This window comes from Cotesia glomerata, unplaced genomic scaffold, assembly GCF_020080835.1.
Source record: "Cotesia glomerata isolate CgM1 unplaced genomic scaffold, MPM_Cglom_v2.3 scaffold_185, whole genome shotgun sequence".
In the NCBI taxonomy this organism is placed as follows: domain Eukaryota; kingdom Metazoa; phylum Arthropoda; class Insecta; order Hymenoptera; family Braconidae; genus Cotesia; species Cotesia glomerata.
This window is the reverse complement of record NW_025402275.1, coordinates 1-13,202: the sequence shown is the minus strand read 5'-3', so window position 1 is coordinate 13,202 and position 13,202 is coordinate 1. Positions and strand designations below refer to the sequence as shown.

The 13,202-nt window shown below is 28.8% G+C and overlaps 1 pseudogene; it reads right to left on the bottom strand.

Annotated features, from left to right (window-relative positions):
* Positions 1 to 7: 7 nt before the first annotated feature.
* Positions 8 to 11,853, bottom strand: LOC123274019 (annotated as a pseudogene).
* Positions 11,854 to 13,202: the final 1,349 nt, after the last annotated feature.

The following is a 13,202-nucleotide window of genomic DNA, read 5'->3' as shown; positions in this document are numbered from 1 at the left end:
AATTATGGCAGTCGTCAAAAGGGCGCGATGCACCAGCGCCGAGACTTGGAGACTGTACGTAGCTAGTACTTCCTGATCTTCTTGATCTGAAAAATTATTAATTTCTAAATATTAAATTGAAAATTATAATAAGCGACTTCTGCGGTCACTGTGAACTATAAATAAATAAAATTTTTGCTTTATTAATTAATGAATTTTGTTAGAATTGCACTGTACCTTTCTTAAATAATGACACGTTTTTAAAGATATAAGCTTTCATCCTGGAAGTGTTACACTCATCAAGAGCTTTCATTTGAGTACCCACATGCATTTTTTGAAATATGATTTATCATATATACATATATATAATATATATAAATATGAGAAAATTGATGTAGGTACTCAAATTAAAGGCTCTCAGGATGCAGTCTGGCTGAATTAACAACATCGAAAAGAGCTTACTATTTTTAAAAGTAATCTATAATTAAAAAACTATATTGTATTTGGTCAAGAATTATGATATTTTTGACGATATAAAGCTCATCCTGATGTTACACTCATTTGAGAGACACTTTCATTTTGAGTACCCACATGCATTTTTGATATATTTTTTCATTTATACATATATATAATATATATAAATATATAAAATATTTGAAAAATTGATGTGTTACTCAAATGAAAAGATACCGACAATTTCTGGCTAACATGAGGATGAAGCCACTATCTTTAAAAATGTTGATAGTTGACAAGATACAGGTCATTTCTTAATTATTGATATTTTTAAAGATGTAAGCTCATCTGCAGTGATACACTCATCAAGAGGCTTTCATTTGAGGTACCCACATGCATTTTTTTGATATATTTTTTCATATATACATATATATAACTATATATAAATATATAAAAAATATATGAAAAATTGATATTAGACACTCAAATGAAAGATACTCAATGTAACGATAGAGCTGAGCTTCTCTCTTCAAAACCTCAATATTGTTTGGAGATACAAGGTCATTTTCTAAAAATAGTTAATTATAACCCAATAGCTTATAATCTTCAAAATAATTTTTCTAATCCTAAAAAAATTAAAAAAATAATAAAATAATAAAAACAATAAATAATTACTCAGAAAGAGGTCGTACAGCTTAAGGGAGCAGTTGGATTGTTCTTCGGCCTAGGATTCACCAGCAGGCACTTCATAGGATGACCATCAAGCCTGGCGGTTGTGGTAAGTCTCCACCATAGCCTTGGTAGCATCCTTCAAGGTCTTTTGTAAAGATGACCTCAGCGGTGCCAGGGTCAGACTAACCTCGAGACGAGGAGCTCCCCGACATCCTCGAAGAGGTTCCTTGATGTCACTCCTGCGTGACATTGGCCTGGAGGTTCGCTGACCACGATCCTGTACCGGCAGTAGATCGAGGCTCTTTGCTGCGAGAGTTTATCTCTGGCCTGGACTTCATGCTGTCCAGCCTGGACTTAACTCCCGGCTGCCTGGAGCTCACTGTAGTACTGTCACGTCATCCTCCAGGTCGCATCTTCGTCGATTATTGTCCGGGACTTGCTCTCAAGCTCCAGTCATCGTCGTGGTAAGCGGGTTCTAGCCTCGGCAGAGATTGCGGCGCGCGGGCTACTGCCACTTTTAGCTGTCTAAGAGGGCGGAATTCTAGCTCCGCGGTTTTTGCGCACAGACCTGCTGACTGGCACTCGACGAGGCCAGTCTTGAAAGTGTTTACGCTGTTTTTTGTTCGACCAGTTGTTCACGTATGATGGATTATTCTTCGTTCCGAAGAGTGGCGGCGGTGGAGAGTGGGGCTGCGTACTCGTTGCTGACTGTTCTTCTTAGAGGAACCTAAGAAAATTTTATTGAAATTTTTAATGATTATTATTAAGAAATTAATCAATTTTTAACACAAATTTTTAAACATTTAGTAAATTGTTGAGAAGGTTAGCATAAAATTTATATAAAATAAATTTTTATAAAAAAAAAATGTATATCGTATTTTAATTTACTAATCAGCAACGCTTGCAGTCCACTACGTGACTGCAATGGTAATGTGAACAATAAATAAATAAAATTTTGGTTTTATAAAAATAATGATTTTTGTTAAATTGAACTGTACTTTCTTAAATATTGATGTTTTTTAAGTTATAAGCTCATCATGGTGTTACACTTATTAAAAGAGCTTTTCCATTTGAGTACCAACATGCATTTTTATATATATTTTTTCATGTATACATATATATAATATATATGTAAATATATAAAATATATGAAAAAGTTAATAATGTGGGTACTTTCAAATGAAAGGTACTCGATGAGCGATAATGTCGAGGTGAGTTTATATCTTTAGAAATGTCAGTAGTTGACGAGATACAAGGTCATTTCTTAATTATTGATATTTTAGTAAAGGTTATAAACTCATCCCGATGTTACTTCTGATCCAGAGCTTTCATTTGAGTACCCAGCCATGTATTTTTTTGATATATTTTTAATATATACATATATGTGATATATATATAAATATATAAAAATATATGAAAAAATCGATGTGGGTACTCAAATGAAAGGTCTTGATGAGAAGATGCTAATTTTATCGGAATGAGCTTATATATTTAATAATGTCAATAGTTCACAAGATACAAGATGATTTCTTAATTATTGATATTTTTAAAGATGTAAGCTCATCTTGATGTTCTACTCATCAAGAGCTTTTATTTGTATACCCACATGCATTTTTGATATATTTTTCATATATTTATATATATGATATAAGGTAAAAGCCCCAATATATGATCATGTACCAGTATATGATCACTCCATGTATTTGTATATCTATATTCACAAATATAGGTATACAAATACATGGAGTGATCATATACTGGTACATGATCATATTGGGGCGACCTTATATAAACTATATAAAATATATGAAAAATTGATGTGGGTACTCAAATGAAAGGTCTCGATGAGTGTAATGTCGGGATGAGCTTATATCTTAAAAATGTCAATAGTTCACAAGATACAAAGGTGATTTCTTAATTATTGATATTTTTAAAGATGTAAGTTCATCTTGATGTTCTACTCATCAAGAGCTTTCATTTGAGTACCCACATGCATTTTTTATATATTTTTCATATATTTATATATATGATATATATAAATATATAAAATATATGAAAAAATTGATGTGGGTACTCAAATGAAAGGTCTCGATGAGTGTAATGTCGGGGTGAGCTTATATCTTTAAAATTATCAATAGTTCTCAAGATACAAGGTAATATCATAATTATGTATCTAGAGATATTTTTTAATGAAGTTTCTATACTTATCTTAATAAATTGACTATCTAGAATGATATGAAACCTTTAAAAGGCACAAATATCAACATTTGCATAACTAAACTCCATTAAAAAAAACCGATTTTATATGAATTAATAATATAGATTATTGTAAATCATCAAATTTTCTGATTTTATATTAAAAATTTACATTAAATTAGACATTTAGTAATTTTTAAATTTTTTCTATAAAACAAATTTATTAAAAAGAAAATTCTTAATCTCAAAAACTTTTAAATTATACTGATTAATTTAATTTCTAAAAAATAAAATAAAATTACCTGGAGATCCATAGAATAGTCATCCTGATACACCGGCTCCTCCGGATAATCCACAGCCGGGCGATAATTAACAGTCCTGCCACCACCAACCGGCATCGGTTGTCCCCAAGATGGTTCATCGGAATGACATGCCTAGCCCCATGTTCAGGACCAGGTCCAGCTCCAGACAAGGGGTACGGAGCCAAGTTCCCCAACAGCGGCGGAATTTATTAGTACTCAGCTGCAACTTACCATTTCTCCCCGACTTCCTTGAAATAGTCCCAAAAGAATTGCCGGGTTTCTTAAAACCGGAGCGCAATTTCTCTAACTTCAACCTCGCGTCCGATTGCTTGGCAATTTCTGCCAATTTATCTCTCGCGTCTGTCAGCTTCGCGCGATTCTTCTGAATTATCTTCATTCTGGCGTCTGTCACTACCTCAGGACGTTTTGGTCGGGTGCTCACGGGAATGTTCGGTCTTTGACGACCTCTTGCCGGGCCATTGTGTACGCTAAAATTATTTAAAGTTAGTTCAATTAAATAAATTAAATTATTCAATTTATTAAATTTAATAAATAATTATAACACCAAAGTTAGCCGACGTTTTTAATTTTTTTTAATTATTATGAGGTTATAATTGAGGATGGTTTTACTTGTATCACTGTAGAGTGTTTTACAAGGGAGGGTGGGGAATTATTGTCTCTCCACTTTTTTCTTCGCAATATAATCTCTCAACCCCGTCATTATAACTCTCAACCACTTTTTCGTCCCCACCCCCCTGCATGTCGGGATTTTTTTTTTCTTTCATGCTCGACACACATGTGCTGCGACTGTGGCCGACTTACGCGTTATAATCAGTACCTGCATTTGCATTACGGTCTTAAATAGTATGGAGGTACTTCTATAATGACATTTTACCTCCATAACTATACGGGAAAACCACAGAAAACCCGACCGGTACAGAGGCTGGCAATGAAACGTACATATTCTTAGTTTATAATCATTGAAAAATATTGGTGCGCGCCGGAATCGAACCCTGGTCCCACTCTTTCGAAATGCAGGTACCGAGCCGATTAGGCTATTGCCAACCTATTTTTTTTTAATTATTAAATTAGAAATAAAAAATATTTTTTAAAAATTGCACTTACTAACTTGAGTTTTTAAAGTTTTTTACAAATGAAAATTTTTTTTTTTAAAATAAAGTACCCAGTAGTTGAACAGGTTTCAAAGTAAAACTTATTTGACCCTACTTTTAATATATAAAGATGTAATTATTGTTAAAATTAGTGATTTTTATGAAAATATAAACAATTTTGAATTGATTAGCAAAATAACAAAGATAATTGATTATTTATATTTTGACAACGTTTTTGAAATAGACTATCAAAGGAGTAATAGTTGAACAATCTATTCTGACAAGCCGCAGTAGTTAAACACTCCGGGAGCAGTAGTTGAACTAATAAAATATATGCCGATAGGCACACCAAAAATTTTAAACGTTTTATTGAAATATCTAAAGAAATATAACATATTATTGAATAATATTAAAAATAATACTGTGAATATTTAAAATGTTCATTTAAAAATGATAAATATTTGTATTTAATTATTTAATTACATTTTTTATGAATGACAAAGCAAATTTTCAATTATAAATCAAAAAAACTCAATTCAAAACGTTCAATAATTTTTAACTACACTAACTTTTAGTCATAAAACTTATTTAAATTGCAGTAATTAATACAAATCACAATGCTGATCACTAATCTATAAACCTATTAGAGGTTATAGTGCTGTTAAAATTATACGGCCTCAACCTGTTCAGGTTATGGGTACCGCTTTGAAAATTTGGAGGTATAGTTGAACGCTAAAATTTAATATAAAAATTATAGTTTATGTTTTTGCAAAAAATATATGGGTGATTCTCTGTAAGGACGTCCTAAATCTGTACAAAATTGTCCGACCAAATTATTTTTGATTTTATTAGAAAAAAAAATTAACAAGGGCTACAAAACTATCAGCTTAATTATAATAAATAAACAGCCGAATTACTTTTTACTTTTTCGATATTTGTGTATTTTTTGCCATATAACATGACAGGGGACTGATTGCCAGGGGACTGATTTTGCACGACTCATGATGCGAAGCATCAGAGAGTGCTTTACGATCGAAAAATTTTTTTCGCCTCATTTTGGCGGCTATTTTTATTATTATAGCCTTGTTAGTTCACGGAATCAAGATATTTTGCATACTATTGTCGAGATAATTTAATGGAGATTAATTTCATACTTTTTAAAAATTGATTTACTGCAATAGAATTGGAAAAAAACACCAAAATAGGTCAAAAAATTTTCCTGTCCGTCATGTGTGAAACCCGGAAACACTGTAACTTGTGAAAAAATCCATTATTTGAGTTAAATTTTTTTTTTTTTAATTTTAATCGACGATTGTAGGTCACTGAATGCGAATGATTAATTAATTCAGTGTCGTTTAATTGCAATTAATAAAAAACGAAAACTACAAGACTGTATATCTATATATATCCATGTAAAATTAACATGGATGGTGATATATCTATATCTATAGATATTATGTACATTTTATTCCACCAGGGGCGCTTGTGCAGTACCTTCCTACTACAGTTGTTTTTTCGGCAATTATTTTTGAACGACTTAATTTTTTTTTTTTTTTTTTTATATTTCATAATTAACTGAGCATTATGAGTCGTGCACTTTTGGATTTTCCAAACTTTTATTTTTTTTATCAAATTCAGAGAAAAATCAAAGCAAACTATTTCAATGCATTCAACTTTTAAGTTCTCAATGAATGTTTACATTAATTAGAATAATATTAAGATCTCTTATGGATTTAATTTTATAACTAAATTATAAATAAAAATAGCTGCCAGGGGGGACTGAGCTTTTGAAGTGGGCCCAGGACACATATTTTCAGCACAAACGGATTGCTTTTTGACACTCAAATAAAATGACGATAAAGCGCTAACAGGCCTTATGGTTTACTGTAGACCAAAGGCTAGTTAGACTTCTTATAAAACCTTACAAAAGGTAAAAATAACACGCTGGATTTTTTTGGCTTTGAAACTTCTGGCAGGGGACTGATCTTAAAAATGCCTGGGGACAAACTTTGGTTTAATGAATTTAATGGGGAAACAAATTAACTTTCGGTACTTTTTTATTGAAGAAGATTGTTAGTTAACTACTTAAGATTATATAAAACATTATGGACCCCAAATTATATATTATTGAGGAATAACTTAAAAAAATTTAATCTTAAAAGTTTTAATTTTAGGAATGGGACAGCCCAGGGGACTGACATTTCGGTGGTTTACGAATTTATAGCAAAAAAACTAAAATTTATTTCATTTTAGTTTTCAATGCTTCAAATAGAAATGTTTTTTTACTTTCGTAATAAATTTTTTTTAGTAAGGTAAAAGCCCCAATAGATGATCATATACTGGTACGTGATCATCTATTGGGGCTTTTACCTTAACAAAATAACAATTTTTCTTATAAAAAAATTCCTGGGACAGCAAAAAACATCCTTACAGAGAATCACCCACACGGAAAAAAGTAAACTGTAATAAATAACAGTCGATTTATAATAAGTAATGATCAACTGCTAAAAATTACCATTTCAAACAGTTAAATCGTGATTTTACTATTCACTTTATAATATTTACCATTCAAACGTTACAATTTACTCTTTACATGGAAGAAAATACTATTTCAAACAGTAATATTCGCTATGTAAATGTCTAAAATGTTAAAGTATAATAATTAAGAATTCAGACTTTGATATTTATCATTTCGTAACTAAAAAATGATCTTATGATATGTAAAAGTATAAAATAAAAGTCAGTAAATTTCTAATACAAGCAACGTCAATATTTACAAAGTAAAATGATAAATTTTAAACGCAACGCTAAAAATCAAACTGTAATTATTGACTTGCTTGGGCTGGTAAAATGTATATTTTAAAAGTATAATTTTTACTGTTTCAAATATTAAATTCTCCCAGAGTGGGACCCCCTTCTCTTTCATCTGAGTTCCCCTTCTCCTCATAATATGGACTATTTATTAAAATGGTAATTTTTACTGTTTGAAACAGTAATTTTTTAAGATGAAAGAGTCGTTATTTACTATAGTGACAGCTACTAATCACTTATTTTGGATATTAAATTATAAATTGTGGCTTTTATACTTTCTACATTAAGTTCTGTAATATTTATATTTCTTGCCACCCTGATGTCCGCTTTTACTGTTTGAAACTATAAAAAACTAACCGGAATCCGAGTGAATAGTTACAGTTTACTTTTTCCGTGCATATGTTATTTAGAAAAGACTATTTCATTAGATGGTACAATTTTTAACTTCCCGCTAAGAAAATTGAAAATTTTCAAAAATAGGGAAGTTATTGGTTTTACCCCATTTTTCGAAAATCGAGTTTTCATCAGATCTCGACGTTTTGAGGTCCTAGGAAGCTTCCCTGACTATTCCCGCGAGTGTGTGACTATGTCTGTATGTGTGTGTGCGTGCGTGTGTGTGTGTGTGTGTGTGTGTGTAAGTATGTAAACCTCTTATAACTTTTGAACGGTTGAACTGATTTCATCGCGGTTGGTGCCATTCGAAAGGGCTTTGCCAAACTTAGATTTCCTGTTAATTCGAACCGATTCGGACCGATAGATTTTGAGAAATTTGGAGAAATCTAAAAAAAAAATAAGAAAAAAAATTTTTTCTGGTGGTTTTTTTGGGATAACTTTTAAACGGCTCAACCGATCGATTCCAAAAACTAATCAGCTCTCAACCTTGAAAAATCACGTCGATCGCCGCCAATTCGGTCAAAATCGGTTGATTCGTTCGAGAGATATCGTGAACGAAAGAAAACCGAAAAAAGTGTTTTTTCGGAGTTACTCGAAAATTTCTTAGTTTGACCAATTTGAAAACTTTTTCTAGAAATTATTTATAGGCTTTTAAAAAACTGCGTAGAATGCCGCCAATCGCGTATTAAATCGGTTTCAAATTTATTCAAAGGAAGAGTTATTGCGGTTTGAAAATTCAAAAAAATAGTGTTCACCATCTAAACTTCTCTATCGAGACTTTTTGAGCTCAAAAGAGCTCAAAAAGCATAGAAAAAGGTATCCTTTTGAGCTCGGAGAGAGATTAAAAACAACACACAGGAATACATGTACCTTTTGGAGAACTCGAAGAAGCTCAAAAAGCGGGCCAGGTAAATTAACAGGAATTAGTGGGAAGTTGCAGGGATGGCCTTTAGGGTCAACTTCGTTTTCCTAATTTTCACTTAAAATGATAATACACCGTTTTTTTTTTTTTTAATGATTGTTTGGTTTACGATTTAGAACCTTTTTTCGCATGAAAAAATAGCATCTATCGGCGATTCTCGACATATCAACTTTTTAAGTTAATAAAAATAGTAATTGTTTTGATTTATAATTGAAAAACTTCTACAGAAATCTATTGCTGTATCATTTAATAATTATAAGATGCACATATTACTCATAATAAATTTACGGATTTTGTATTATAACAATTCGAAAATGCTGTCTGTTCAGGAGTACTGGTCCCATTTTATAAGTGTTCAAGTACTGGGTACTTTCACCTTTAGTTCTGAAAATTCTTTATAGTTTTTTTTTTTTTTTTTTTTCATTGAAAAAAATTATTACAAGAATTAGAGAGAGTAATTCTGTTGACTTAATAAAAATTTTACAATAATTTGTTTAAAAAACTTTTTCTAAATTGTCTGTTAAATTCATTAGTTTCATGAATTTTATGACATTAAAATTGTCAATTTTATAATTTTTTGTTTTGTAATAATAAACTAGGTATATAAAAAATTATTATTTTATATAAAATTGTTATCTATAATTTTTAGGAAAGCTAAATTCGCAATTTTAAATAAATTTTTTCTTGCTTCTCCTCTAATTTGTGAGTTAAAAATCTTTCATGAAAATTCATGTAGAAATTTTAATTCCTAAAAAACCTTGAAAAACAATTTGCCTGAAATTTCTTAAAAATATATTTTTAGTTTTAATTAAATAATTTAAAAAAAATAAAAAAAAATTAAAAAAACGTCGGCTAGCTTTAGTATTATAAATATTTTAAGGTTAGTTTAATTAAATAAATGAAATTATTTTAATATTAATTATTTTTAATTAAATAAAATAAAGATAAATTAATCATTTTTTAAAAACTTACCCACGATTAGACTTAATAGGAGCTCGTGGTGATTTTTTCTTTTTAATAACATCATCGAGAGCCACTTATCGGCCATATTATTTACGCTTACTTGATATAAGGCTGTTGGACAGGCGGTCAACTGTTGTTAATTAATTTTTATTATTTTCACGCGGTAATTTTTATTAAATTCTTTATGGTAACATTGAAACTGTTAATTAAAGTTTATTAAAATGGAGTTTGGCATCAAACACTAGTTTAATTCGAGAAAGTTTGCAAGGCGGAGGATTGATTAAAACCATATAATCAATGATTAAATTATTTTATAAGTTTCTGCTGGCGGTCTGAGGAGTTAGTTTGAATTTTCGCCGCTAGGGCGCAGGTCTGAAGAGCATGACGGGGGAGAAATAGGGAGAAATCACAAAATGGTCTGACCGGCTGATGGAAAAGACGCGTTCTTATCGGGTACTTCTTTATATTTTTGAGTTTCAATTGTTATTTTTATTTATTTATTACATTAAAAGTATTAAAAAGGTAGAAGTTAATTAGTAATTGATTTAATTTATTTTAACAGAAACAAACATTTTCTCTTGAAATTACATTTAAAAAAATTGCATGACATTAAAACTAGCAGTCACTTGATTATTTTTAGTTTTTTCTTGACAAATAATTTTTGTTTCAAAGAAAAATTATTTTTACAAAATTGCATTTTATTAAAAATATTTATGAAAATTAACGGAGTTAACATATTTAATAGTTTTAGAAATTTATGAAAATAGAATTGTGCAGCTATTTGATAATTTTAAAAATTAAAAATAAAAAAATTGGACATGTAGAGAATTTTAAAAGAAAAAAAAAAAAATTGAAATTTTTAAAAATACTTTTTGGAAAAAAATTATTTGTGAAAAAATTCAAAAAGATGGTAAAGTGACTACTAACTTTAACTTCTTTTTAATGTCTTTAAAAAATTTTATAACAAACTAATTATGACCAATAATAACAAATTTAATGACATATTTGATTTTTTATTTTTGCTTAATCTTATTAAATTATAAACTAAAATGAATTTTTAAAAATTGAGACATATAGTTTTGAAGTTTAACAAATAAAAAATTTTTTTTTAATAATTTATAATACTAAAGTCACCGACAATTTTTAATATTTTGATTTTTTTTTAATAGTTAAATTAGAAAAAAATTATTTTTTAAAAATTGCATTTACAGTTTTAAGATTTTTACTAGTGAAATTTAAAAAAAATTTTTTTAATCATTTTTTCAATAAAAAGCAAATTCTAAAAATTTTAAATGTCGGCTAATCCTTAATTTTCATAATAATTTTCTAAATAAAAGAAAAAATCATTAACATTTTTAGATTTCAGCTAATCCTTTATTTTCATTTATGGCCAAAAAAGAAATAAGAAAAAAATTGAGATCTAGAAAATAAAAAAATAAAAAATGTGGTTTGTTTTAAAATAATTCTTTGAGGAAATCAAATGCTTTTTGTTAAATAAAAATTAAAAAATTGTCATAAAATATTATTAAAATTATTAAATATCTCAAGCTAATTTAATCTTTAAATAATTATTTAGGTTTATTTTGTTCATAAAAGTTGTGTTTTTTGTGTAAATAGTGGTTAATGTGTTTAAATCGTGAAGGTAAAAGTGCGAGAAATTATTTTTTTTCAGATTTGATTTAAGAAAAAAAGAAATTTATTTTTTAAGTGAAGTGAAATAAAAATTGAGATTATTAAGAAGAAAATTTTATTTTTCTTAACTGGATAATTTTAAAGTTTGATTTTTATAATTTTTATTAAATAAAAAATAATATTTTAATTAATTAATAATTTAAATTTTTAATTTTTTAGAAGAAACTTCACAACTGCAGATTTGGTGAGTCAAAATTTAACAATCCAATTTTTATAACAATTTATTGTCATTTTTTTTTCAATTTTATTTTTATAATTTCTTATTATTAATTTTCTATAATAACAAACACGAATATTTATCATTTTTCTGCAATTTCCTTAAAAATTGCCGCCATTTTAATACTGACTACCGCGCCATCTTTTCTGTCATCAAACCTATTTCTCAACCACATGGCAATTGTTGGTGCTTGTTGGTGTGGATTTAAATCACACCAACCACGTTTTCCAAGTGTAAAAGTGAAATTTTTAAACAAAAACAGTTTATTAATTGTTATTAATAATAATAGTTAAAATTAAGTTTTTTAATTAAGTGATTTTTTATATCAGTTTTGCAATATAATAATCATGGTGGCGATTGGTAAAAAGAAGGTAAATATTTAATATTATTATTAAAGGTTATGTTTTATTACTAAAATACTTTTTTAATTATTTTATTACTCTATTGTATTTAATTTATTACAATGAAATAATAAGATATAATTTTTTAATTTAAGAAACTACCATATAAAATTTTACTAATTTATGACATATAAATAATTTTTTTTTCAAAAAAACCTGTAAAATATAATAATCAATTTTATTTTAAAAATTTTTTTTAAGTTAAAATTTATAATTTAAAAGAAAATATTTCATGAATAATGTTTAATATGTAAAGTTAAAAAGGCATTTTTTACATTCTAGCGAAAAATTTTAGAGATTTAAAATTAATTCAAAAATGATACTAAAATTTAGAGCTATAATAATTTTTAGAATTTTTTTTATCAAATAAATTGTGGTAAAAAAAATTTACTTAAAAAATTCAATCTTTAGAAGCTCTAAAAAATTATAAATGCAATTTTTTAAAATAATTTTCTAGACCTATTTTATTAAAAAAAAAAAGTAAAAAAATCGTCAAGTGTTAGCTAATTTTAGTGTCATAAAAAATTGGATATTTTTTATAAAACAAAAATTTGATATTTATTATTAATTATCAATACTAATAACAAAATACCTTGCAGTACCAATCAGGAGAAGGAGCGCAGTTCCTGACCCGAAAAAACAGCCTTAAAAAGCTGCAACTGTCATTAAAAGACTTCAGAAAACTCTGCATTCTAAAAGGAATTTACCCACGCGAGCCAAGAAACCGCAAGCGAGCGCAAAAAGTAGAATCTGGCATAAAACTCTTTACCACGTAAAAAGACATTCAATTCCTCCTACACGAACCAATAATCTGGAAGCTCCGAGAGTACAAAATATTCAGCCGGAAGGGTGAGTCGTGCCAAGACAGTAAAGAAGATTTCGCGGCAATGAAGCGCCACTTAGCGAACCACCCGACTCTAAAACTAGACCATATCGTAAAAGAGCGTTACCCTACATTCATAGACGCTCTCCGTGACCTAGACGACTGTCTCACCCCTCTGCTTCCTCTTCTCGACCTTTCCATCTCTGGCCCACATTCCCCGAGACCAATCTGTGCTCTGCCGCAAGCTAACCTCAGAGTTCATGCAC